We start from the raw sequence: 12089 nt of genomic DNA on the forward strand, positions 1-12089 counted from the left end.
ATCTTTTTGCCGCTTATAAAATGGAATTGCAGCATCGTCAAGGGAAATTTAACCCATGTTCTGTACGGCACAAGTAGGTTACAGTCAAAAAGACTATTTCGAATTAGGACATTTTTAAAGTAGTGAGAAGAGAATGATATGTATTATATGTGCCAAATATTATGATATAATTACTAACAGTACATTGGCAATTTCTTTGGCTATAAGATGATACTTGTATGGTTTCAGTCATAAAATACCATTTTTGTAAACCTTTTTTTAGTTTCGAGAAGGTAAAGATCCATCCTTTCAAAGACTAGTTAAAGATATTTTCATGGGTCGAGAGAACTAAGATAGCATATGGGGCTAAAATACCAGAAAAACCTCCACAGCCATAACGTAAAACCTAAGGCCCGTCCTGCGGGCTAAAATACGAACAACGTACGGTGTACGGGCATAGTGTCATTAATGTTATAACTACATTTGTAATGTACAGGAAGGAAATATTCATAAAGTCATTTTGTAGTTGATATATCGATTACAATACTTTAATCTCATTGGCAACACTACTGCAGTAGAAAGCAGAGAATGCCCAAAAGCTTTGACAATACTTCTTCATTTTGATTTAATTGACTCACTTGAAGAAATATACAGTTAAGGGTGATTGTGATAGTATCATAGTTTGGCATTTATAGTCTCAACAGTGACTTTTATTACAGGATTCTAGTATGTTTAATTCATAATGATAACATTTTATTGTTTGGAAAATGCTGCTACCATGTTCTGTGTTGCAGATATGATGGTGATTTATCAGATTGTACTTTAATATCATTTTATGCCCAAAATATAGGTACTCCCTTCACGATACTTAATAATACAATCATCCTTTTTTAGAAAGAACCCCGTACCTCATGTTGTTACAGTACTTATGTTGTTATCAATATATTGAGAAATTATGTATTTGATAATTTTCATTTAAGACAAAGTGGTACTAAACATACAAATCTCATAATTTCAGGGCATGGACGAAGAGATTTGTCAGGTAAGAATTGTTTAAGTCACTTATTCTATTTTGATAAATCTATCCTAGCTACGCCACTAGGATTTGCGAATGTGTTCTATTGATAACCGTGAACGTGCAGCTATTAAAGATAACTGACGAACGAAACAAAAAACTTCTTTGTTCTCTCAAATTAGAATATCATTTTGCATTTTAGGTTAAAATTCAAGGTTCACCCCTTGAAGCCTATTTTGGTATATGAAAATCATATTTTAGATATTCTCATATCTTCTGATTCCGATTATTTTACATAATGAACTTCGTGGGGGAAATTGTGTAAATCATGATATTTCACATCGTATATAATTTGTAGCCTATCTATATAGGTCGTTTTGCTCTCAAAGTTAGGTGTATAATTAATTACGGGATACCTTTGATGGTGGCTTGCGAGGTAAATATATTGATGGAATACATTGAGAGGTAAAACATTGGTTCGTCTAACTAGAAGAAGCAACTTCAATATGATTCAATTTTTAACTAAAATAAGTTATACTACAGTTCTCGTCTATTTGGTTCTTTCAGTAATGCAAATAGTATCTTGAAATTAAATACTTTCAATTTTAGATTATCCTTGTCTTGCCAAAAAATTTGCAGGTCTTGTCAAGGTAAAGCAATATTTGGAGAAAGTCAAATATCTCATCTTTTACGACTGTACAGTAACATATATTTTCTCGCTTCAGTCATATGTTGGTGCTCAAATTGAAATTTTAAAAATTTTCTCTCTCGTGGGAGACTTGTTTTGTTCTTTGATAAGAACTTTTTTCGTAACTGCATTTAGATTTTCTATTCTTGGTTTTATTATTCTAGGTTGTCTTCTGCCCTTCTCTGTTGACAGGGGAAGTGGGAGAAATGTGTTCGATAGGTACTTCGACGAACCGAATATGTGTCAGTTACGATTAGTAACGTAATCTTACTTGTGTGTATAAGAAATGAAATGAAGTGAAATTCATGGACACGCTGTTCATTCTTTTTCTACAACCTTCATTATCTCTCATCGTTCGTTAGTTTCCTTCAGTACTTCTTCGTACATTTTTCCTTTCGGCTTATTATATGCGCATGATTCTGCACCCCAACAACATTTGAATTTTTTCCAGCTTGAATAATTCACCTTATCTCAACGTCTACCACTCTGACACGTAAGTTCAATTTTATTAGAAAGAGGAAAAAGAGAGTGAGGGAAAAGAAGCAGAGGAAAGGAAAAAAGGAGAAAGGAAAAGGATACCACATGTAAAGGAATACTGGATAATTATAGAGATATGGTGAGTGAACTTGAATAGTTATTAAGAGGTGATTTATGTTCGAAGGTTATTACTTGAGTATCAATTCTGAATAAATCCCGAAGAGACAATTGTTCCCTCATACTACTCCAACCTGGGTCCAGCCAACTGCACTAGTGGGAGTTGTTCTAATCCAGCCCAGGAGACAAAAAGTTTTAATTTAATGGTTTGTCTATTATTTCTAAATGTTAAAGGACCTGTATCCAATATCTAAATATTTATAATGAAGATCGAATACATATCAGCCACGGAAAAAAATAAAGTAATGTATATATTTCCTGAAAATAAAAAATTTGAGATTTCTGAAAAGACTGTAGCTATTTAGGCTCATTATGTTATTTTGGCCTCTCTCGAAGAGAGGTTTTAAAATATTTTAAAATTAGTTACGTTTCATGACCTCCCTCAGATACTAATACATATAACATGCTATTCTACACTTATTATGAACAATATGATAGTAAACCAATATTAAATACTACCACTTAAAACTAAATTGATCATTCATTCACACACACTAACATATATACATAACAGCGTATCGGCACGGATGATAAAAAGTTTAAAGAAATAATCTAAGTACATTTATTACATCTATTAAAGATTTAAACAGAATTTTATAGGCATGCAATAAACATACATATAATTATATCAATAAATACACTTGGTTGAACAATAGCATTGCAAGGATATGGAAGTACATATATTTATATATGTATTAACAGACAGATTAAAAAGGAAGAAAAATTATATTTAATAAAGTTTTCTTAAATATAGGTCCTTGAGGAAGTATAGTGTACGATATGATATGTGAAAGATAAAAATTGAAATGGTTAGAAATGAGTTATTATCTCATATATAAAAATATTTAAAGTAATTATACGAGTTCTGTCTTGTACTCCCATACGAGCTATAATATTATACCTATTTCCGAATCATCCTTTCTGGTGTCCAAGCATTTCACTTCATTTCATTTCTTATACACACATATAAGATTACGTTACTAATCGTAACTGACACATATTTTCTTCGTCGAAGAAACTATCGAATACATTTCTCCCATTTCTGGGATCTAGAGAGAAGGTTTTGTCACTGACATCAGGGTGGCGGTTACTTATTCTGTCATTTACTTACTATCCCATTCACTGACTACCACGTACACACATTTATTGTTAGATTCACAATGTATATATATACATATATGGTTGTCAATATTGAAAAATCTACAGTACACAGTACGTTCAAAAACACTGGGCCCTCCAAAAGAAAATTTCATTAATTTTCAATTTCAGAATTTTAAATTTCAGAAGGATTTTTTGCTTTTATACCGTGAGCACGATTACTGATGTGGAAACATTGATCAAGTTTGAGGATTCGAATGGGAAAGATGGAATTGAAATGTAGTTTCAAAGAAGAATTTCGGTTTACTAACTTGAGGGTAGATTTTGAGATACATTAGTGTTACGATGACCTGCCTTAATCCCATGCTATATGCAGTTAGTGTATTACAGACGAAGTTACTCGTTACATATGATACTTAACCCGTAAGTACTATCGACCGTCTCTCAGACCGCTGCGACTTTTCATATCATTATATTTTCCACAGTCTCACTACTACAAGTGGATCTTTTCGTCTACCTTCCTGTCTAGCAAATGGTTACATATTGTGAAGTTCGTGTTATAATTGATCCCCTGTGCGCGGCGCTGGAGGGGTCGAGCGGTCTCAGAGACGTACTATAGTAGTTACGTGAGTATTTTGTTGATCAATTGTCTTTCGTTATCTACTGATTATTAGCAGTTCTGTGTCTTACCGTGTGGCACGTCTTGCACCACACATCAAATAATGACCCATAGACTGGAAAACCTGAAATAATCACATTTTATAACATGAGTAAAGGCGGAGTGGATACTCTAAACAAAAAATGTACAGATTACACATCAAGTCGTCGAACAAGACGATAGCCATGGACAATTTTCTTTACGCTAGTGGATGTTGCGTGTGGTGTCAATGCGTATGTCTTGCATCAAGTCTACGCTAAATCCGCAGTGATGACAAGACGTGATTTCATGAAAACGTTGGCAAAAGGACTTGTTAGGCCTCACATAGAACGTAGATTTTTCATCGGACATCTGTCACGAGAGCTGAGTTTTTCAATCAAGAGCTTGAAAGTGACTTTCCCACCATCGCGCATAAGGAGTTCAAAAGGAAAACATAGTCTTCTGTCAATTGAGTTGTAAGCGCAAAGCAAAGATACTCATTCGTGTCAGCGGTGTAGGGTACCGATTTCCTTGCAGTGCAGAAAAAAAAAGATATAAGTGCCAACCTGAACAAAGTGCATGCTATGAGAAAAGTTAGTGCGGTTCTTTCTTTACCGTCAAAACGTATTTTCTTTACTTTCTCCATCATATAAGAACTAAAAATAAGTTTTATTCATTACCTTTACACTTAAAAAAAAAGTAAGAGTACAACTATAACATTACCTTCCTGTAAGTTTAAAAAAGCTAAAGTTCCCTGTTTTTTTCGTTTTTACTGTATTTTTTATTCTCAGTACATCTATAAGAACAGTGTATTTTAAATTAGTGTTATTTTGACTACATAGAAACGGAGAAAAAAATGAATATTTCAACAATTACAATTTTAGAATAACAATGAAAGCATTGTTACAAATTTTGACTATGTTCTTTTTCTCATTGTTTTAAAAATATAAAGCTTTCTTTATATCGTGAAATTACTATGTTTTACTTTTCTATAAGCAACTAAGATATGTAGGATATCATTTTTAAAAATATGCAATGCAACTACTACTCAGGAAATGTGAAACAACAATGCGGTCTGACAGACCGTTCCATAGTAGTTACGTGATTATTTTCGTCCATAGTACTTAAGGGTTAATAATATTACAAAGATTGAAGAGATTAACATGCGGCGGTATGTTCTAATATTCACATTTTATATTAGTTGGATATTTCGGGACTAAAACAGCCAAGAACCATTCGGGGCAGGTACCAAGATCCTTTACACATATTTATTTATTTAACTCACAATTCACATTTCACTTTAATATAATATTTATATTCCATAAATATTTATATATTAATATATATACTCTATAAACATTTAAACTTTCAAATCAATAACTCCGAAAAAATTAATTTTAAGGTTGTAACACATTACATAAAATAATCCAAATATATCGCAAATTTCTCAACTCACCGCACGTATGATGAAACTAGTATTCTCAAGCATTTAATTTAAACTGGCTGATATTTAATTCGCGTATCAGGCATGAAGACACAGAATATGTACAAATAAATGATTCTAAAAGGAGAACACTACATTTGGGCCCAAAAGAACCACAAGATTTACGTTTATGGTTACCAAGAGAAAAAAAAAGTACAGATGACTGGGAATTCCGAATGAATAATGAAAAAAGGTACAATTTTATTGTGTATTGAACCATCACTCACTTTTAGAGTGGCTCCAAATATGATAGAGAAACGTTTCCTCAATATTCTATATCAACGAATACATCCATGAATCTTGTGTCGCCACATCTCATTTGGTATTTTAGTTTTAAATGATATATACTAAAGGGTGGATATTTGTCATGTTCAAAACTGGAGGGTGGGAAGATTAAAGAAAAAAATGAAGGTAATTATAGAGAGCTGATAAAGAGTAGAAAGAAAGGAAAGAAAAGTGGCGTGCCAAACGAATGAGTGAGGACACTAAAACTGTAAAGTTTAGTGGTTTAATTTACACATAAAGCAATCCACAGCCAAATATATCTACATATGCCGAAAAAATTTGGCCTACTAAATTGTGTGGCCTAACTGTGCCCCTGAGTGCCCGAGAACGAGTCCGTGCTTTCTAGGCAACCATCTCACAAGAATGGTGGATCCCAGTGGTTACAAATTATTTGTCGTTACCTGATGAAGAACTAGTCCGTCATGATACATTTACTCCCCTGGTATATAGAACTGTAAACATCCTTCAATGTATGGAAATGGTTCATTCAAAAGATTCGATAAATTCGAAATTTAAAGTTCTTACTGTAAAACATGTACCATCGAAAAAGAGAACCTGTAAAAATGTTACTCAATTGCCTCTAAGGATAGCTTATTATAACGTACGATTACAATTGAGATAATGAAATTTTCTTTTGGAGGGCCCAGTGTTTTTGAACGTACTGTGTACTGTAGATTTTTCTAATATTGACAACCTCATCAGTTCGTGTCTAAAAACGGGGATGAAACGGGGATGAGTGGGAACGATTTCTAATTTTATGCGAGAGATTATTCGTTCGTACATAATCTTATGGGTTTTATCATAAAATGACAACTCTGATATAAATCAATAATAAATGTTTGTATTGCTTATAGGAAATGTGCAAGTGTAAAATGTGATGTCTTTAGATACGAGTATTTAGAAGTTTCGCCAGATTGAGCATCGCTAACCAAGCATTGAGCTGTTGACTACTGACTTTAAAGTAACACGTACCTCTGGGTTACAATTCTGCTGGTGCCTCTGTGGTAGTCCTAGGTGGCCTCTCCGTGTCTGGCCTCCGGTTGAAAGATATCGCCTGGGTTGATGTCTCTATCCTGCAGACTCGTGGTTAGTGTCTCGATTGGTAGGACACTACGCTGTAGTCATCGACGATTAAGATGTGATTGGACTCCACATCTAATATATTCAATGCTTATAACTCTAATTTTTGTTCTCTAAACGATGAAGAATCTTGACTGAAGATTAGTCACATCGGAACTAGACTTCTCTCAGATCAGCTTCTCTGGAACTCTTGAATTTCTGTCTGAACATGTGCCCAACTCTCAACTTCTGTCAACTTCCAACTTCTGCCTCGAGACCTCTCGTCCCTCTGTTTTTGTTCGAACTTCCGCACCACGGAATTCGTCACGGTCGCATGACGTCAGAAACGCGTGTGCTTCTTTCTTGAGGAAAACAAGGTTGTTTCCTCATAGCAATCAACAACTGGTAACACTTGGAATGCTTTGTCTCATGATTCTTGGCAATTTCTACATACACGTGAATGTATGTGTCTTCTGTTAACAATAATTTTACAAATGCATGATATAAAAATTCTGTTAATTGTTCTCGTTTACACATTTGTAGAATTCGGTTCCTGAATTCTCAGATGGAGAACAATGTGCAAGATGATATTCTAAAGAGCTGACAATACAAGCTTGTGAATTTTCTAAGAATTGCATTCATGTGATTTCTTACATTGACATTAATTATTTCCGTGTTTTTATTCTCCTTCAAACCTTAACCAAAACAAAAATAAAATCTTTAATAAAATGAATATCACAAAATGTACATGAAAATTAACCATAAAATATGGGCTCTGCCACATGCCCCTCTTCGAAACCTTGTTAGCCCTGCTAACAAATTAGATCTCCCAGGAGATCGTTGCTATATAAAACACCCTGTAGATATATAAACATGAAAGTATAAAAATATATAAAATTGCAAAATATTGTTTAAAACAAAATAACAATATATAATAGCATAAATAAATATTCATAATTGATAATTCCATCTCCAAAACCCTTATTTCAACAAAAATTGTTAATCTTTTAATCATTCAAACCTTGTAATACACCATACATAAATAAAGATTTAAACGTGAATCCTCACACCATCTAGTAGTTGAGGCAAGAATTATGACAAGTAAGCTGTTCTCTGCATTAATTGTAGCTAGAGTTCTTCTCATTACCCAAGTGGCACACCGACGTCGAAAAGACGTGGTTTTTTTTTTTTTGGTGTAAAACACCGTAAAATACACCGAACATGACGTGATTTACACGTCTTTTCCCACGTGGAAATGTCCGGGAATATGACGTGATTTTTATGACGTCTTTTACACGTCATAAAAATGACGTGTAAATTACGTCTTTTTTACGTGATTTTCACGTGTAAATCACGTCTTTTCACACCCTTCATGTGAATCGGCGGGGGGGGGGCGTTCTCGAAATGAGGCGGCGAGAAGCAAAGGGGTGTAAGTGATATTTGCAATAAAGTATGGATGTCTCAAAAATGGATTATGCACAGCTAAATATACAAACTGGATGGTGAAGCTCGTCGCAGTCCAATAGAAAGTCTACCCATGAATGCTCTACGCCGAACTTCATTATGCAGTTTGTATATTTTGCAATGCAGAATCCATTTTAGAGACATACATACTCTATTGAAAATGTCACTTACACCCCTTTGCTTCTCGCTACCTCAAATGTCATGGAAGTCTGACAGGATTGTTCAGTTCCAAATGTCAAAACCATTAGAAATTGATGTGCATCCGCAGTTTTGATATTAGGAATTTCAATCCATGTACTACCTCGATTATTCGCCACACTTTTGAGGCTATTTATCAGCCCCTATTCAACCGTTTTGCACCAAAGTTAGGGGTTAGGCTACTAGGGCTACCTAGTTTTGGCCCCGTAAATTTTGAAATAGATCGGTTGAATGGTGGTTGAAACAAATAACCCTGAAACTGTGTCAAATAATCGAGATCCTACTATACATAGATTGAGATTCCTAATGTCAACACTGGATACACATCAATTTATGATTATTTGGACATATGGAAGTGAATAATAATAATATCTACTCTAAAACACACAGCTTACAACCCTTTTTTTTAAAAAAAATGATAAAAAAGAAAAATCATACTTTTTCTTTTTTCTTAACTGCGTTTTTTTTCTTGACAGTTCTGAACTGATCTCTGGCCGCAACACTTTTCTTGGGTAAAAAAAAGTCTACGAATAACAACTGGACAACGATTATTATAAGTAAAAACAATAATGAAAATAAATTTATCCTTGTGGCTGCTGCTTGATTTTTCACCATTGTGTTGTAATTTGCATAATAATTTACAAGCTCCTATACCAGATAAGTAAGACCACTGAGTTATTGTAATAAATAACAGATCAGGATAGACCCTAAGAACCCTAGATCTTGCCACAGCGAAATACATCACCACCCTCTCTCGGAAGCACACATTGGGGAACGTCAAAGTATTGTGGTCTATTTGATTGGTCTGTACCAAGAATTTGGAAATTTCGCTTCTCCGAAGGTTCGTATTATCTATGGATTGGGGATTTCCATATCCAATTGACCACCTCTAGTGTTGTTGATTTATATTTTTTTAGTATTTGGATAGTAACCTATTGAAGAGTATATATTCGCCTCTTAATGTGTGGTATATTTACCTACACATTAAGAAGCGAATATACAGTAGCTGTCAAGGAATAATTATACACGTAGTGCTACAGGAAAGAAACGGCAGCGCTTGCTCCACGAAAGGGTAAATTTAAAACCATACATTAAAAACTAAACCGAGACGCATTGGATCAACTTGAAAAACATTAAAAAAAGCCCTCGAATATAAGACTCACCCTTGGCGAAAAAAAACCCCTACATAACTTTTAAGAATGAGAAAAGAGGAATAAACATGGTAAAAACAAAGAATGAAATGGAAAAATAAAGGAACATTGTACTTACAGTCCTAAGAAAATGAAATGAAATGTTTGAGTTTTACGTCCCACGCTTATACCGGTTAGGCTAAAGGAGACGGTGATAATGAGAAATGAATGAAATGGTGGAATTAAGAAAGTGGAAGGAAACGGGAGAACCCCGAGAAAACCCACGCACACGGTGTTTGTCCACTACGTGGACAAAGTTCAATTGGCGGGGGCTGGGATCGAACCCGGAACCCCAAGCACCAGAGGTGAACGCTCTACCACTGAGCCACCGCGGCCCTTAGTACTAAGAAGAATCCACTCATTTCGTCACTGGAATTTATTCATGTGTATTTACTAGTACCTTCTTCTTAATGAAATTACGGTACAACACGTGCTTCCATAAATTTTATAGCTATCCATTATTACGCTAGTATGCGCACACATAGACACAAACACAACCACCCACATCCAACACACACTCACATACACAAGAACAATGGGTTTTATTGACAGTGCAAAATTTAGGACTAAACTTTTATAACTCCAATTTAAGACACCTTTATTTTGGAGGTGAAAAATCGAAAAAGAAAGTACATTTTAAAATTAATTAATATCTGAGGGATGAAAGCGAAAACACACAACCATTAATTTGAATTCTACATTTATTAGTTATATGTACAATGTGCACGTTTTGTCGTATAAAATAATATTCATACTATTTGTAATGCAACAAGAAACACTGATTGTCTATATTATTTGTAATACTAACAAGAAATATGTAGACAATGCAAATCTGTTGGTTATAATCTAAAATTTACAGAGATCTTTTAATAATATAAAATAAAAAGAATTAAATTTTCCTATAAATTTCGTATGAAGGAAAACACTTTTCATAGTTATTGAAAGTACAGAAATGCAGCATCATATCAAAAAAGCCTCACGTGCTTAAGTAGGTTAAAAATGGGGACTGCGGTAAGTATCCCACTTCTTCATCTATTATACCAGTAGCAGTTTCTTCCATCTTTTAGTTTTCGAAAGAGATGCCTTTACATTGATTTCCAAACAAAGCGAGGAGGAACAGGTCAACATGTTTCAAGCATGCCGAATCCTTTTCATCCTCAAACAACAAGGCAGATGGAAGTGAATATCTTTCTACTAACGTTTTGAAGATTTGTGGCATTTGTTCATTTGAAGATCTTTATTTTTACTCACGAATGATAAGTGTCTTTAAGGCTAGTTTGCACAACGTGAACTTTTTTTTTCCGCGGGAGTTAAATTTCATCGCCAGCTCTTTGGAAACCAAGCATCAGAGAAAGGTCCCTTTTCCTCCCAACGATGACAGATAGGAACACTGAAACAGAAAAAAAATCAAGAACAATCATAGTGCAATTTTTCAGGTGGGGAGAAAATTTAAAAAAAATAATTACAATACGTCATCTGTAACTACAATCAATACGCAATAAAACGATTAGTTACTGCACTCGCTTGCATGAAGTCCCACTTTTAACGGCATTCCATACAGCGAAATTAAACTACCATTAATTTTAGTTATTCTGTAATAGCTTAACTTTTGATTTTATTGCAGCTGTTAACTCTGATTGTTCAGGAGGATCAAACAAGTTGGGGGATATAAGACTTTGTATATACAGATACATGACAAATAATTCTGAAACACTCATAGAAGGCTAGATTACGTATGTGCTCACAATATAAAATGCCACTCCAAGACCAACTTTAGGATGTGAGCTAAAAGTGACGATCAAGTATATTGATACGATATTACAACTGATGCAAAAAAAACTTTGAGTTTTACGTCCTACGGTTATGTCGGTTAGGCTAAAGGAGACGGTGATGATGAAGACTGAATGAAATGGTGGAATGAAGAAAGTGGGAGAACCTCGAGTAAACCCACGCACACTGTGTTTGTCCACCACAAAGTTAACTTTGCGGGGACTGGGATCATAACTGATGCAGGCTCATGCAGTAAGAATAGTTTTTATGGTATGAAACAAAGAACTTTCTAATAATAAAATAATATAGCTACTCATTTATCAAGCACAACTAGACAACGATAGAAATTACATGTATTATCTTCAGGGTTGGCTGGTTTAAACCAGCTGGTTTTTTCAAAAAAAAAAAAAAAACAACTGGTTTAAACCAAAAAAAAAATGTTCTCAAAAGTGTAAGTGTTTGTATAATCTTGATGAACACACATTTGTGGGTTATCATGTTTCACTCCCGTATATTATTCGTATTATATTCAGACCTAAATTCCCCAGTCATTACTCAAAAAGATTATA

The 12089-nt window shown here is 34.3% G+C and overlaps 1 long non-coding RNA gene across 1 annotated transcript in view; it reads left to right on the forward strand.

The window, feature by feature from the left end:
• The window catches only part of LOC145682781 (uncharacterized), a 447269-nt gene that overhangs the window by 266791 nt on the left and 168389 nt on the right, over positions 1 to 12089 (forward strand). The window contains exon 5 of the long non-coding RNA XR_014130954.1: positions 998 to 1021. This is a non-coding gene — a long non-coding RNA (uncharacterized LOC145682781). The remainder of the gene's footprint in view (positions 1 to 997; positions 1022 to 12089) is intronic.

The sequence above is a fragment of the Thermobia domestica genome, chromosome 4 (genome assembly GCF_964235325.1).
Source record: "Thermobia domestica chromosome 4, izTheDome1.hap1.1, whole genome shotgun sequence".
NCBI classification, from domain to species: Eukaryota; Metazoa; Arthropoda; class Insecta; order Zygentoma; family Lepismatidae; genus Thermobia; species Thermobia domestica.